The 16,721-nt window shown below is 38.6% G+C and overlaps 1 protein-coding gene and 1 pseudogene across 10 annotated transcripts in view; both read right to left on the bottom strand.

Annotated features, from left to right (window-relative positions):
* The window catches only part of WDR47 (WD repeat domain 47), an 88,542-nt gene that overhangs the window by 45,847 nt on the left and 25,974 nt on the right, over positions 1 to 16,721 (bottom strand). The window contains exon 1 of one of the 10 annotated variants that reach the window (XM_055584880.1): positions 16,482 to 16,661. The exons of 7 other annotated variants lie outside the window; for them this stretch is intronic. The gene's annotated coding sequence lies outside the window, so the exon portion shown is untranslated. Of the gene's footprint in view, positions 1 to 15,222; positions 15,469 to 16,481; positions 16,662 to 16,721 lie in introns of those variants that run through there. 2 more of the 10 variants (XM_055584875.1, XM_055584877.1) reach the window with 2 other exon arrangements.
* LOC129655817 (60S ribosomal protein L34-like) lies at positions 5,975 to 6,734 on the bottom strand (annotated as a pseudogene).

Here is a 16,721-nt window from a genome sequence, read left to right as displayed (position 1 = left end):
TAGATAAGAAAAAAAAGAATGGTAATAGAAATATATTGACTTCTATGTATATTTCCATACATAGATATGAAAAATGTTTCATGAAAAAATATCAGCTTTCTAAACAAACATAAATAGGTATTTAAATGTCCCTTTGCAATGAGGTACTTTCACTAACTTATAATACAAATTAGGAAGGAAGAAAATGCAGAAAGCTAAGAATGATTCAAAAGCATAAGATTAAGGGAATTAGGGCACATCCATTAAATATTTTATAGTCAAGAAAAAAGAATGTTTAAGAAAGGCTCCATTAGTCCCTATCTCCATCCTAAACAATAAACACTGCTTTCTTTTAACTTTCCAAGAATTAGAGTGCCTAACGCTGAACAACAGTGCTTCACCGTTCCAGTTTACAGGCAAAAATGCAGATGAGGAAATGAAGTATTATGAAGATTTTTTATAAAATATCAAACTGCAACATAAGACTACTGTAACTTCTCCTTTAAAAAAAAAAAAGAGGGAGGGAAAAACGTCCTAGCTCTTAAATAAAAGAGCTTTCCAAAAACTTACGCTGCTGCCAAATTACTAACTACAAATATCTGGTCCTTCAGGAATATCAATGTGACATTGCAGGTCACTTAATTTCTACTGGCCTCAATTTCTTCACACATAAAATAAGAGGGTTATTTAGTTTGTCTAATTTCTATGATTTTCCTTCAAGTTTTATGTTTGTTTTAACTCACATTTCAATAACAGGAAGTATATTTTCTTAGCGGGAAATATCAAGTCTGGAACAATCAGAAGTCTCTGATTCTAAGGTCAGTTTAACAAGAGAAAAGAAAGATTTGTTTTAGATCATTTACGTAAACAAAAGAAAAGCCCTTCTAACTGCAAGGCCCTGTCACGTCTACTAATCAGCTAGCATGGATGCAGCATGTGTCCCTTCTTACTGCTGACAGCTGCTCTCTATTCATCAATTACTTTAATTTACCTTCTGGAACTGTGAATGATTTTTAGCCTGAAGAACAAATTACATTTAAAGCAGGTGCAGCTTCATAAAGCTATAAAAAGAAAAGAATCAATTAACATAAAAATACATTGTATATATGCATAAAATATCTCTGGCAATAGACACAAGAAACTGATAAAGCTGGTTGTCTCCAAGAGGGAAAAATGAATAATAAACAACAGAAATGGAATGGATAATAAAGACGAAAAATGGTATCACTATACACCCTTTTATACCTTTTTAATTTTGGACCATGTGCAATTATTACCTATTCCAAAAATTTTAAATATTTTATATGAAATTTATATATTATATTTATAATTTAAATATTACATATGAAATATATATTCCCTGGTAACTCAGCTGGTAAAGAATCTGCCTGCACTGCAGGAGACCCTGGTTCAATTCCTGGTCAGGAAGATCCCCTGAAGAAGCAATAGGCTACTCACTCCAGTATTCTTGCCTAGAGAATCCCCATGGACAGAAGAGCCTGGCAGACTACAGTCCATGGAGTCGCAATGGATCAGATACAACTGAGCGACTAAAACAACACACACATGAAATACAATGACTTTCCAATTGCAAATAACTGGAAATAATTAGACACATAAGGAATATAATATATTCATTATTTATATATATAACAAAGCAATAACATTTCAGAATGATTTGTATTTTTTTCATAAACTGAGACGCTCTTCTCAGATTCTATTCAAATATTATTTCAATCTTTATGAGATAAAAGTATTTGTATTATTTTCATATTCAAACCCACAAATTTTTTTAAATACATTTAATTACTAAAGTACTAAAAAAAAAATGTACAAGATAGGTAGACACATACTGTGTAATTCAGTCACATAAAATCCAGGAAAGGTAAATTTAAAAACTGCCAAATTTGGCACTAAAAATGTAAAATGTAAATCTTCCATTTAACAGAAGTTCCCATGAACAAGGTAATAGATAAGGCACAAGGACCAAATATAATACAAATGGCTAAAAGATTACCATCCAGAACATAAAAATAGCACCTTCAAATCAGTATCTCCCCCAAAATTCCAGCTGAACAACAATTCACAGCACTAAAAATAACCCAAAAAATTGATGAAAAGATGTTCAACTTCACTAGAAATATTAAAATAAGACACCAACAATGGCAAAATTTAAAAGACCTGATACTATCTAGAGTTGGCAAGAGTGTGAGTAAATGCCCCTTCACACACACTGTGTTAAGAATATAAATTGGGGACTTCCCTGGGGATTCAGTGGTTAGGATTCCATGTTTCCACCACAGTGGGCACAGGTTCAAACCCTAGTTGGGGAAATAAGACTCTATATGCTGCACAGTATGACCAAAAATCTTTAAAAATACATAATGAAAGAAAGAATATAAATTGGGACAAACTTTTGGAGAGATAATTTGACAGTATGAAATTTTCATCTATGAAAATTTTAAATGCATATACTCTTTGACTCACCAATTCCATTTCTAGGAACCTATTCTGCAAAAATATACAAACAGGTACAAAGATACATATACAATACGTGAACCGTGAACTTTCAGATGCTCAAGCTGGTTTTAGAAAAGGCAGAGGAACCAGAGATCAAATTGCCAACATCCACTGGATCATCAAAAAAGCAAGAGAGCTCCAGAAAAACATCTCTTTCTGCTTTATTGACTATGCCAAAGCCTTTGACTGTGTGGTTTACAATAAACTGTGGAAAATTCTGAAAGAGATGGGAATACCAGACCACCTGACCTGCCTCTTGAGAAACCTATATGCAGGTCAGGAAGCAACAGTTAGAACTGGACATGGAACAACAGACTGGTTCCAAATAGGAAAAGGAGTCTGTCAAGGCTGTAATATTGTCATCCTGCTTATTTAACTTTTATGCAGAGTACATCATGAGAAACGCTGGGCTGGAAGAAGCACAAGCTGGAATCAAGATTGCCGGGAGAAATATCAATAACCTCAGATATGCAGATGACACCACCCTTATGGCAGAAAGTGAAGAGGAACTAAAGAGTCTTTTGATGAAAATGAAAGAGGCGAGTGAAAAAGTTGGCTTAAAGTTCAGCATTCAAAAAACTAAGATCATGGCATCCTGTCCCATCACTTCATAGCAAACAGATGGGGAAACATTGGCTGACTTTATTTTTCTGGGCTCCAAAATCACTGCAGATGGTGACTGCAGCCATGAAATTAAAAGATGCTTACTTCTTGGAAGGAAAGTTATGACCAACCTAGATAGCATATTAAAAAGCAGACATTACTTTGTCAACTAAGGTCCATCTAGTCAAGGCTATGGTTTTTCCAGCGGTCATGTACCGATGTGAGAGTTGGACTATAAAGAAAGCTGAGCGCTGAAGAATTGATGCTTTTGAACTGTGGTGGTGGAGAAGACTCTTGAGAGTCCCTGGACTGCGAGGAGATCCAACCAGTCCATCCTACAGGAGATCAGTCCTGGGTGTTCATTGGAAGGACTGATGTTGAAGCTGAAATTCCAATACTTTGGCCACCTGATGCAAAGAACTGACTCATTTGAAAAGACCCTGATGCCGGGAAAGATTGAGGGCAGAAGAAGAAGGGGACAATAGAGTATGAGATGGTTGGACAGCATCACCAACACAATGGACATGGGTCTGGGTGGACTCCGGGAGTCAGTGATGGGCAGAGAGGCCTGGCGTTCTGTGGTTCATGGGGTCGCAGAGTCGGACACGACTGAGTGACTAAACTGAATGTATACAAAGATGTTCTTTAAGATTTGCTTGTAATAGAGAAAAATTAGAAATGAACTGAGCTCTCATCAATAGGAGAATTGTTAATTTTTGGTAAATTCATATTATAGAATACTAATGCAGTGATGTATATCTACTGTACCTTAACAATAAAAAGACACATTACAGAAAAATACAGCTATCAACAAATACTTGATGAATCGATGAATAGAAATGGGTCTATTTATCTCTTTTAAAAGGGACAGCATAGTATCTCTATAGCTAAATAAATGACAAAGAGAGGCTGGAGGGATGTATATCAAACTGTTCAGAGTGGTTACCTCTGAAAAGAAGAAGGAGATTGGATGGAGGGCAGGGAACTAGGAAAGGAAAGGATTGAAGGGAGATTTACTCTTCATCATTCAAAATCATCTGAATGGTTTATAACCAATATATATTCATGTATTATTTAATTATACATACATTTCTTATACAAATAAAAGTTTTAACAGAAAAAAACTATGAAAATGAAAAAAAAAATCACAGAATTAGATCTCAAAAGTTCTATATCAAGGTACCAGGTACAGAAGAATCCCAACCACATGTACTATAGCCTGCCAAGTTCCTTTGTCCATGGAATTCTCTAGGCCAGAATACTGGAGTGGGTAGCCATTCCCTTCTCCAGGGGATCTTCCCAACCCAGGGATTGACCCCAAGTCCCCTGCACTGCAGGCAGATTCTTTACCATCTAAGCCACAAGGAAAGTCCAAAGACAGGATTAACTGCTACATTTACAATGCAAAAACTATTGGGCACAAAAACTACTGTAGGATCTTATATTGCTTAATTGATCTTTATAACAATCATAAGATTGACAATGTTATCTCCATTTTACAGATGAAGACACAAAGCTTTGTATGGTCAAAAACTTAGCCCAGAATTTATATTAAGGCTGAACATCTCACTAGCAGCTGAATACTTCTTTCAGAAACATGTCAGGACATAAATTCCGATATCAACATTGATGTCGACGCCATCCAAGAAATTTCTTAAAAGTAACTGAAGGGGTAAAAAGGAGGCAAATATTTATACTTAGATTAATTTTCAGATCAATTTTTCATTAATTCCTTAAAATATCTGCGTTGCCTTATCTTGACAGTCAAGAAATTGCGTCCTCCTCCCCAATCCCGAACCTAAGGTTTGTAACAATGAAAATTAGAATTTTTGACAGTGAAAGAAATACAGAGACAGAGAGGATAGGCAAAGCGAGACACAGAAAGAGAAACAGGAAGGGAGAGAAGGAAGGAAGAAAAGACTGTAGACAAAAACTCTAGGACAAGACTGGAACCATAAGTTGACTAAAGTTCTTTCTATTGTATCACATTGATTTCCAAGAAAAGAAAGGGCAACAATACAAAAACAAGGAAAAACATAAAATGGATACAGTCATCTAAATATGCCAAAATGAAAAACCTTCATCGAACTTGAAAAATATAAAAATTATTCCAACAGAGGTCCATAGTTCTATCATTTTTCATATTGTTTTTCTATTAAACAATGCTAATAGGGTGGGTAAATAAGCTAGAAGTCTACATTAACAACAATCTAATCAGAGTTTTAAACATACCCTTTTAGCTAGAGAGACAAAATTATTAGCTCAACTGTGTAAGATACTAAAATGAATTTAAAGATTACTTTTTTTATTTTAAAAGATCTCTCCACGTCTAGTAAAATATAATTCCTAACCTTTACTTAATAAACTCCAGTTAATTTTTAAATTATGTTATCCAAATGAATACTGTCATCCAAAAACAAGCAGTATTGAAAATGACAGGAGGGAAGGAAACCTCCAAAGTGAAAAAAAAAATTAAAATTAAGATCGAAAGAACTCTATAGTTTAGCTGTTTGCATCTGTGCGTGCTCAGTCACTTCAGTGTCCGACTCTTTGCGACCCTATGGACTGTAGCCCACCAGGCTCCTCTGTCCATGGGATTCTCCAAGCAAAAATACTGAAGCCGGTTGCCATGCCCTCCTCCAGGGCAGCTTCCCAACCTAGGGATCGAGCCCACGTCTCCTGTGTCTCCTGCACTGTAGGCGGATTCTTTACCACTGAGCCATCAGGGGAACCCCTTAGCTGTTTAACTTTTGACTTTAAAACAAACCAGATTTGAAAGTACCTTTGAAAAGCCATATTGAATATGGGAAAGTCTAAATAAATTTTTTTTTAATTAAAAAAATTTTTTACATCTTTCTGATCTTTTTATTACTCAAAAAAGCTTCATTTTTGAATTTAGCTTTCTGATTCTGGCTTGTGTTTTCAATACTTTCACAACAATTTTCTACTCCTCAATAAGGAAAGTGCATTTAATCCTGTCACAAACATATGTAGCACATATGGAACCATTACATGTTGGTCTATACTTTTTAGACAACCTCATAAGCCTGCAATGCGGGAGACCTGGGTTCGATCCCTGGGTTGGGAAGATCCCCTGGAAAAGTGAATGGCAACCCATTCCAGTATTCTGGCCTGGAGAATTCCATGGACTGTATAGTCCATGGGGTCGCAAAGTGTCAGACATGACTTGAGCAACTTCCACTTTGACTTTCCTACGAACTTTAGGTCTCACAGCATGAATTCCTTGGAAGTTGGCCTGGGCACACTCCACAGGCAGATTCTGGTGCTTTCCTAACCTTCTTGGGATAAAGGTAAATAATTCTATTACCAGGGGTTCAGGACAGCCTTGTTTTGTTACAGGCTGTACTGCAGGACAAAAGACAATGGTATGTCAAATGCTGTATCATTCTGAATGCTTTTTAGATACCATAGCAGAAGAGGAAGAAGAAACTAGGTAAATTTCAATAGTGTGTTGCTACAATGCTTTGCTGCTGAACATAACTTAGTTTTTGGAGCACGACCAAAAGCAAAATTATGGTGCTAATTTAAAGCATAAGAATTTTAGATCTAAAAAGGAAGTATGTGAAAAATTTGTTTTATTCTTAAATAATATACTTTTTTAGGAACCTCCCTGGCAGTCTAGTGGTTAAGACTCTATGCTCCCAATGCAGGGGACATGGGCTCCCTCCCTGTTCTGGGAGCTCCTGCATGCCACATGGGTGTGGCAAAATATTAATAATAATACACTGCTTTAGATCACTTGTTTACAAGTGATCTACAACATGGTTTAGTGGGTTTATTTAAGGTCTACTGGATCTCTGCTGAGTTCCAGTCTCAGACTTAATACTTTTTCAATCATAAAGTTCATAAATTGTGTTACGGATTTCAAGAGAAACATGGAGGGTTAAGTTTGGTCAGACCAAAGCAAGTAACTTCTTTAGAACTATTCAAAATGTGAATTTTACTTACTAATGAGAAACAATGCCACCACTTGACTATAGAATTATTATTGGACATTAGGCAGAGCTAAGCATAAGAAAGTCAAGGTCTTCTGATTCAGAGTCAAAAGTTTCAGGTATTAATCTTGCAAAGAATTTTAAAAGTTTTAAATAGTTTATTCCTTAAATTATTATAGCAGCTTATGGTAAAAATTCAAATGTTTATTAAGTAAAATTTCAACCTATAAAAACACATGTAAAAAAGGCAGGAAAAAAAAGATAGGCAGAATGTTTTTAAGAGTAACATTTATAATAAAAATTAATTTAAAATTATAATCACAAATTAATGCTTATCAATTAAGATCAAAGTGAATATTCATATAAATTTATGTAGTATTCTTTATTTGCTTATTTGTATGTTTTACCTTATTTGTGGTAAAACAGATGCCTTATCTAAGAACACAATTTCATTTTTCATTATATAATGAAATATAACTATCTCTAGGATAGTTTTCTGTCACACCTAAAGACAAGGTAATCTTTGTAAAATAGATTAAAATTATCCTTTATGTTCTTTCTTCTTTTACTCCCACACTTGTTTTCAATGAGAAAAGTAGAACTTAAGATATTTGAGTATGTTTCAAAAACTGAACATACAAAAAATAGTTTGTCAGTAGGTATACAACTGTATCTACTATACAGCAGAATATTTAGAAACATAAGAAAATGTACTGAGTCACAAAAACTTGAAAACGTACTAAAAAACCCACAAATATATAAGCATTAACTACTGAAAGAAGTACAACAGTATATGTACTATATAACTACCCACTTAACTGAGTTTTCCATCCTTAGCTTTTCTACTTCCTTAGCGTTTATAAACTCATCATAGAATTAAGTTGGGAGGTACCTTTGTCCACTCTTTTTTAGCACAGAATATCTGAACACATCTCTGACAGATGATCTGCCAATGTCTACATAAACGCATCCAATGACAGAAAATTTCTATACCCCACCCAAGGTACCTGTCTCAGACTCTAAGACAGTCACCAGCGAGACTATTATTGTTTTTACACCCTTTCGTAGTCCCTGGCCCTTGAGTGTGGACTGGATTTAGTAACTCACTTGTACCCAAGTGCAGACTGGAAGTGTTGGGGTGTCACTTCCAAGATTTATAAAGAGATGGTAACATCCATTCCAAGAGCAGGTGTGTGCCCTCTCTCAAACTGCTCTCTCTGGGGGAAGTCAGCTGCCACGTCATGAAGAAACCTTGTGGAAAGATCCAAGTAACAAAGAACTGAAGAAAGTCTTCAGTTAGCAGTCTGTGAAGAGTGGAAGCCCTCAATCCAACAAAGAACAGAAGTCCGAGTCATTGAGCATGGAAGGAGATCATTCTTCAGTCTAGCTTTCAGGTGAGACCATAGTTCCTAGAGAAGCTTAACTGCAACCTCAGGAGACACCTAAACTCAGAGGCTCCCAGCTGGGATGGCCCAGATTCCTGACCTCCAGAAACAGTAAAGTGAATATTTGTTGTTTCAAGCCACTTAGTTTGGGGGTAATTTGCTACACAGCAATAGATAATGCAGAATTCCTGCAATTTTTCACAAGTATAAAAAGGCATTTTATTTTGTTTTCCAATATTGCATTGAAATCTACTTTCATCTAGGTGTGTCTTCAGGGTCAGCACAATAAAAACTTGTTATGTTAAAAATTTACACATTTGAGTCTGACAATCATCATGTTTATTCGCCTACTTCCTTCAACCAATCTTCATATAACTTCCAGATTCCCTACAATACTAGTCATTCTCCTCTGAACAATTGTTAACCTCACTTTGCTGCTGCTGCTGCTGCTGCTAAGTCACCTCAGTCGTGTCGGACTCTGTGCGACCCCATAGACGGCCTCCTACCAGGCTCCTCTGTCCCTGGGATTCTCCAGGCAAGAACACTGGAGTGGGTTGCCATTTAAAGCACCTGAAATAGAACACAATTCTCCCTCCAGTTGTGGTCTGGTCAACAACTGTACACAATGAAATTTAACAATTCCCATAATGTGGGTACTATACAGTGAGCACAACTAGACACCTAAAGTTGCTTTACATCATCTATTTGTGAGATACTGTTTTTTTGTACTTCCCAGAATTTCATTTCAAAAGCTTTTCCTAAAGTTAGAAAGAAAACCAACCCAATTCTATTTCCAAGCACTCAAAATAATATTTTTTAAAAAGCAAAATTTGGAAAAATGTTCAAACAATATATACAGCAAGGGGTTAATAACCAAAACATGCAAATAACTCATAAAACATCAAAAAAAATGAACAACCCAATTAAAAAATGGGCAAAAAGATTTAAATATATTTTTCTAAAGACATACAGACTGCAATGAAAAGATGCTCAACTAATCATCAGGGAAATACTAATCAAAACCAGTAACATCCTCACACACATTAGGATGGCTATTATTGAAAAAGACAACAAATAACAACTGTTGGCAAGGATACAGAAAACACAGAACCCTTGTGAACTGCAGGTGGGAATGTAAACTCGTACAGACACCATGGAAAACAGTAAACAGATTCCCCCAAAATTAAAAATAGAACTACCATACGACCCAGCAATTCCACTCCTAGATATTTATCTGAAAAAAATGAAGACACTAGTTAGAAAAAATATAAGAGCCCCTATGTTCATTGCTGCATTATTTACAAAAATAAGATACAAAAGCAACCTAAGTGCACACTAATAGATGAATGGAGAAAGATGTGGTATACACACACATATACACAATAGAATATTACCCAAAAAAATGAATGAAAGGTTTCCCTGGTGGTCCAATGGTTAAGAATCCACCTGTCAATACAGGGGACACGGGTTCTATCCCTGGTCAGGGAAGATTCCACATGCCGTGGAGCAACTAAGCCCACAGCCACAACTACTGAGCCAAAGCACCACAACTACTGAGGACCCTGCACTAAAGCCTGTGTTCTGCAACAGAAGAAGCCACTGCAAAGAGAAGCCCATGCACCACGTGAAGACTAGCTCCCACTTGCCACAACGAGGGAAAGCCCTCGAGCAGCAACAAACACCCAGCACAGCCAAATATAAAATAAATAAATCTTTAAAAAAAAGAAGATGAATGAAATCTTGCCATGTATTATGCTAAGTGAAATAAGTTAGAGAAAAGTAAATACTGAATGATTTCACTTATATGTGGAACCTAAAAAACAAACAAAACAGAAACAGTTATATATACAGAGAACAAACAGGTGGTTGCCAGAGAGGAAAGGTGTAAGGGGAGGAAGAGACAGGTGAGGGAAATTAAGAGGTACAAATTTCCAGTTTCAAAATAAATGAGTCATGGATATGAAATGTACAGTGTGGGGACTAAGACAATAACTATTAATATGTGATGTCTCTATAGAGTTACATATTGTGACTAGACTTATCATGGTGATTATTTTGAAATGTATAGAAATATCAAATCGCTATGTTATATAACAGGAACTTACACAGTCTTCAAAAACAAACTCTTAGAAAAAGAGACCAGATTTGTGGTTATCAGGGGTAAGGAGCAGGAGAAAGGAGAATTGGATGAAGGCCATCAAAAGGTAAAAACTTCCAGTTATAACAAGTACTAGGAATGTAATGTACTACATGATAAAAATAATTAACACTGCTGTATATTAAACAGGGGGCTTCCCTGATGGCTCAAATGGTAACGAATCTGCCTCCAATGCAGGAGACCTGGGTTTGAGCCCTGGGGCAGAAGATCTCCTGGAGAGGGAAATGGCAACGCACTCCAGTATTTTTGCCTGGGAAATCCCATGGATAGAGGAGGCTGGAGGGCTACACAGTCCATGCATTCACAAAGAGTCAGACACAACTTAGCAACTAAACAACAACAATATTATACAGGAAAGTTGTTGAGAGTAAATCCTAAGAGTTCTCATCACAAGGGAAAATATTTTTTCCTATTTTTAAAATTTTGTATCTATATGAAGTGATGGATGTTCACTAAACTTATGATAATTATTTCATAATGTATGCAAGTCAAATTATTATGTACACCTTAAATTTATCCAGTGCTGTTTGTCAATGATATCTCAATAAAATTGGAAGCGAAGAAAGGAAAAATGTTAAATCAAAATGGACATTAAGGCACCAATTTTAGCTCAGTTCTATAAAGCTTTCTCAAAGATTTTTATATAAGTTCCATTTTCAATAGGTTTCACAAAACTTGGAACCTAGTCACAGAATTTCATTCATTTCTCGAATGAGTTATTTGAATTCATTATTTGAATCAAATGCATCAACTATAAATAGTACAAAAATTTTATGCCATTTTTCATGTAGTACTTTTTCTCTAAAATAGTGCTGACTTGTAAAATGAGATCAACTTCCTAACAGAGTGACATGAATGTGACTGGTGCAATGTGAATTTCTCCCCCTTTAGAACTCATAAGGTAAGGACACTGTCCTCGGACAATGTGTCAAAAGGGCTGCTAATAACATGCTATGGAAGAGCTGTGTGTTATGTATGTTAGTCACTCAGTCATGTCTCTTTGTGACCCCATGGTCTGTAGTCTGCCAGGCTCCTCTGTCCATGGAATTTTCCAGGCAATACTGGAGTGGGTTGCCATTCCCTTCTCCAGAGGATCTTCTGGAAAATTTTCTGGAAGAGCTACTACATGTATACCTGTGGCGGATTCATTTTGATATTTGGCAAAACTAATACAGTTATGTAAACTTTAAAAATAAAATAAAATTAAAAAAAAAATTTAATCTGGAAAAAGTTTACCTTGTTTTTTAAAAAAAAAGCTAGGTGTAATTTTAAAACATTGGGAATCCTGATTAGACCAACTATGTTAAAGATGCTACATAGAGAGACTCCTACTTGTAGAAACACGTTTGAAGTACTCATTTAAAAATACTTGTGTACATATGCTAGCATCATGCTGCACCCCTGAGTTACAATGATTGAGTTACTACAGTGAAAAGAAGATAAAACACAAAAGAAGGGCTTATAAAGGAGGGCGTGGTGTTTTGTGACGGTATCTTTTTACTTAAACAAAAACAAATTCAAAAGAAAAAGAAAAATCAGTTGAAATATGTAAGTTTTGGCTATTCAATGTAATGGTCTCAAAATTAAATGGCAAAAAAAAAAGTATTCTCAGACAAGGGTCAGCAATGGATTTATAACCTGAAGACGTGGATTAAAGTCTTCTGTACAAAACCATTATACATAAAATGTAAAGAGTAACATAAAAAAATGACAAAATTTCATGGAAGTACAGAGGAATAATGAGGTATCTTGCTAAGAATGTGTCTGAAGGATTGTTAATATCCTAACATGCAGAGATGGGAAGGGAAAAACATGCTAACATTTACTGTGCAGCCACTATGTCAGGTCCTGTGCTAAACACTCCCATACATCATCTATATTAATTCTCACAACTTTCCAACTTCAGTTTACCTAAGATTACACTAACACTCTGAGACGTTAGTTACTTGTCTCAGGTCACACTGCAAAAAGTGCAGAAGCAAGAATGCGACAACCGGGTCTAAAATCCTGTGACCTTTCCATTACAACCTTCAGGCCTATATAGGGGTGAAGACAAGAGAGCATAGTTAGGATTCCAGTAATTTGGAGCCTAATGTCAAAGCTTCAGAAAGTGAACTCAACTTATTTCCTGTCCTATGAAGTAAATCTCTCATTCATTAGCTGAGTAAGCCTAAGGCAATTCTTCTAAAACTTTTCTCTAAAACGACAAAAGAAACTGAACCCATCCCCACAGAGCCTAGAAACATAAAATTTCTTTGAATTTTACCTTAGAAATCAATGTCAATATTACATTCTTCATATATCTTCTGTTAAATATTAAAAAAAAATTTTTTTATCCAAGTCTTCAAGTGAAACTGATTACAATTCCATAAATATGTGTCATATTCTGTGGCCACAGATTTACTTCTTGGCATATTTCAGCTTATCTCGAATACTCCTATTTGAAAACCATAGGTCAGAGGGGATAAAGTAAGCTATTTCTTGATCAAGAATCAATGACGTACACTAAGAATTATTTAATACCAAATGAAATTCAAGTAAGAGTTATTGGCCATAGCCTTATTTTCTAAACTATGAAAACATCCTACCGAAACCAGGAAAGCAATCCTGACCCACATATAGAAAGAACACACCCTTTCGCCATGTCACCACAGTAATAAAGAACCTCTGCCAAGGAGTAAAGATGTATTTTAATAGTTTCTATAAGCCCCTTAAGGCCATTGTAAGAAATAAGGTCTTGGACCTAGAAATACTAAATAGATCATTCAGAAATTTTTAATTATCCTGTCAACGCTTCATTCTATTAAAAGGTAATCAACAGATGTCTTAAATTTTGTTTCCAAACTGCTTTCAAATACTTTATTTTGTTCAGCTTCATAGCTCATTCCCAGACTAAAACAAAAGCAGGTATTATCATTTGGAAATTAGACTAGTCAACAGTCGGGTAAGCAGCTCTTCCAAGATTACAATCAGTAGCAAAGGGAAACTTAAATCCAGGCAATCTGATTTTCAGTTTACTAAGCTACTAAGGAAAACTGCATCTTTTCACACTTATTTTGAAGTGTTTCTCAAACTGCAGCGTATGTCAAGCATATCAAACGCTATTTAGTAAGTGATAACGGGGCTTCACAAACAGAAAAACTGAACACATTATGTAACTAGGAATGGATAGTACCCTGCTCTCTGTTGATATAATCCTAGTACTGACTTCAGAAAGAAAAAAAGACAATTAGGAAGTGGGAAAGTGGGTGGAAAACAGATTAAAATTCCTTCACAAAAAAACTGCATATTTATAATGGCATCAAATTCAAGTGTGTGTGTGTGTGTGTGTGTGTGTTCCCCTAACAATACACTGTTATGGCTTAATTGGCTGGTCACTATAATAATTTTTCCTTCCTATGCAGAAGCAATCATTTCACTAAAATCTAAGGTAAAATTGTTCAGTACATTTTCCTTCTAAATGAGACCCAGGAATATGCTATATAAAGGAAAATAGGCTCTTAGGCGTTTCTCCATTCTATTACAGTAAAATTTCAAGGCAATACATGCCAACACTGGAGACAAAAAAAAATCTATTTGGATTTACTGTGGAAAAAAAAAATATTTACAGCATATTCAAGCCTTACATGTTCATCTTTGTGCCATTAACTTCTTGAAGCACTCTAAGTCAGCAACAAGGGGAGGGAAATAAGTGTTAGGATCACAACCTATGAATCTGGGTGGAACAAAGACTTCTCCTTTCATTATGCAGAGAGAACCAAGTTGCCAAAATTGCTTTGCTCAGATACTATGCGTAGTTACTAACTGCACGTCTGGGTACAGAGAGGGAAAAAAAAAAATCAAATGCTGGTCAAATGCCTCCCCTGTTCCCCCTGCCCCTTTTCGGCCAAGGCCTCGCTCCAGAGCTGGAGCCCCAATCTCTTTTCTCCCCAACATAAGTAAGCGGCTTAACACTATGAGTTCTACAAGCTCCTATTCTCCTCTCCCACGCAGGCGCCCCCGGGGCTCCGGTCCAACCCCAGCTCCAAATCTAGTCGCGGCCCCTCTCCGCGACTCCGCCCAGACCCCCAAAGGCCTGCAGCCACTGACCACTGACGTCAGGAAGGCCCAACCCGGCCCCCGCGGGGCTGCTCCAGCCCCGCAGCGCCCTCCCCTTCTCCGGGCCAAGGCGTGCCCAGAAAGGGACGGGAGCGCGCCCCTCGGCTGTCGCTCGGGCTTGGCAGAGGGGCGAGGAAGAAAGAATCAGCGTCGTCAGCCGCCCTCCCGCTCCAGAGCAGCAGCGAGGTGGGCACCCACCGTGCTCAAAGGCGGACAGTGCCAGGGCGAGGAGCGTCGGCTCGGTCGGCAAAGCCGGACTGGCAGCGAGGCAAAGGTGTGGTTCAGGAGCGGCGGCTTCCAGTCGCGGCCTGGCCCCCACCCGTCGGCGCCAGGGCCTCACCCACGACCCCAGTCCCCACCCAGTCAGCACCCCAGCCTACCCAAGACCCTTCTCCCGTGCCAGGAACGCCGCCCTTGGGGTCGCCAGGGTCGCCGCCCTGTCAGGTGGTGACCGGCGGCGACGGGTGACCATGACAACCCGAGGCGCAACCCGACCCCGCCTCCGCCTCCCGGAGTCGCTCACCTGAGGGCTCCGGGTCGAGCCCGGAGAAACCACGGAGGAGAAAGCGGCTGGGAGGCCAGAGGACCGGGCCCCGCAAAGGCGGGTTCCGGGCTGGAGAGGGAGCGCGAGGGCGGCGGTCTGGGCTCGGCGTCGGTCCTGCCTCCTGCCCCCAGCGCGTCAATCCATCAGCCCGTCAGTCCGTCCTTCCTCGCGTCTGCCCCTCCTGAAGCCGGCTACAGCTCGGCTAAGCCTCTCGCACACTGCGGTTGTCAAGCGGCGCCGGAGCCAAGCACCAGCCCCGAGCCGCAGCCAATCAGCGCGCTTCCCCGAGGCGCCTCAGGACCCCGCCGAGCGGGGCGGCCAGGCAGGTGCCTGCGCCGAAGGGAGAGTAGGCTGGGCGGGCCCCAACCCGGGGCGCGGTGGGGACAGGCCTGGTGGACCGGCTCCCTGCTAGAGTTCAAAGGAGCAGCTGGACTCGGAGGAAGACTCGGCGCTGCGACTGCGTGAGAGACCGGCAGCTGGGACGCAGACCCTTTGGCGGCCAGTAACCCCGCGTCCCAAAGTAGAGCGGAGGGGGTTGTCGCCTCCGAATGAGTCGTTCGCGCATTAGACATGACTCTTAAGACTCCTCCCTGATGGTCTATTAATAAAGGATAACGAAGTAAAACCTCGCCACCTTCTCTTCGCTCTTCACTCTCACGTCCCACTTACTTCCTGAAAATTCCAGCAGTTTAATTACCCCCTTCTTGATGCTTAAAGCATTTTTGTTATTTAACACAACACATTCTCTGTTTTCCATTACCCATTTTGGTAGTAAGCCGCACTACCTCACCACTTTCTACCCTATCATACAGCAGCATTCCACAAATATATCTGATGCTTAGCCAAGCTGAATGAAGCATTCAGGGGTATAATCACGTAGAACTCAGGAAATCAGCGTCGTAAACCCGTAAGAACTTAGTCCTCAGAAAGGCTAAAAAGAGTAACCTGGGTCTCCCAAAGTGAGGAAAATGTGATAAAAGAGGCTGGTAATAAACATAAAAAACATTTCTGGAAAGGAAGAATTTGAGCCAGTTCAAGATAAAAGAAGCGATAGCTTGAGGAAAAGTTGCTAGGAAAATATTTACAAATTGATAGAAAACAATTTAAGCACAGACGCTTAACTGCAAACTTCAATTGCCTAGCCTTGATTAACTCTTGGAAGAAAGTCTTCATTAAGAACCCTCTCAATGATAAGTGACAGAAAAATAAATGTAAACACAAGTTAGTGTTACCCTAACCTGTTAGGATCTTGATGGCATCAGGGACTCAACGGACATGAGTTTGAGCAAACTGGGAGATGGTGAAGGACGTGGAAGCCGGGTGTGCTGCACTCCCTGGGGTCCTAAAGGGTTCGACTTAGCGACTAAACAACAAAGGGTCTTGATGTTAAATACAATAGCAACAACAACTTTGCAGAATGTATAAAATGAAAAAGGGGTTAAATATATCTTGGAAATAGTCTATTGACTATTTTACCA

This window comes from Bubalus kerabau, chromosome 6 (assembly GCF_029407905.1).
Source record: "Bubalus kerabau isolate K-KA32 ecotype Philippines breed swamp buffalo chromosome 6, PCC_UOA_SB_1v2, whole genome shotgun sequence".
NCBI classification, from domain to species: Eukaryota; Metazoa; Chordata; class Mammalia; order Artiodactyla; family Bovidae; genus Bubalus; species Bubalus kerabau.
Note: the sequence above shows the minus strand (reverse complement) of the source record. Positions and strands in the feature narration are given on the sequence as shown.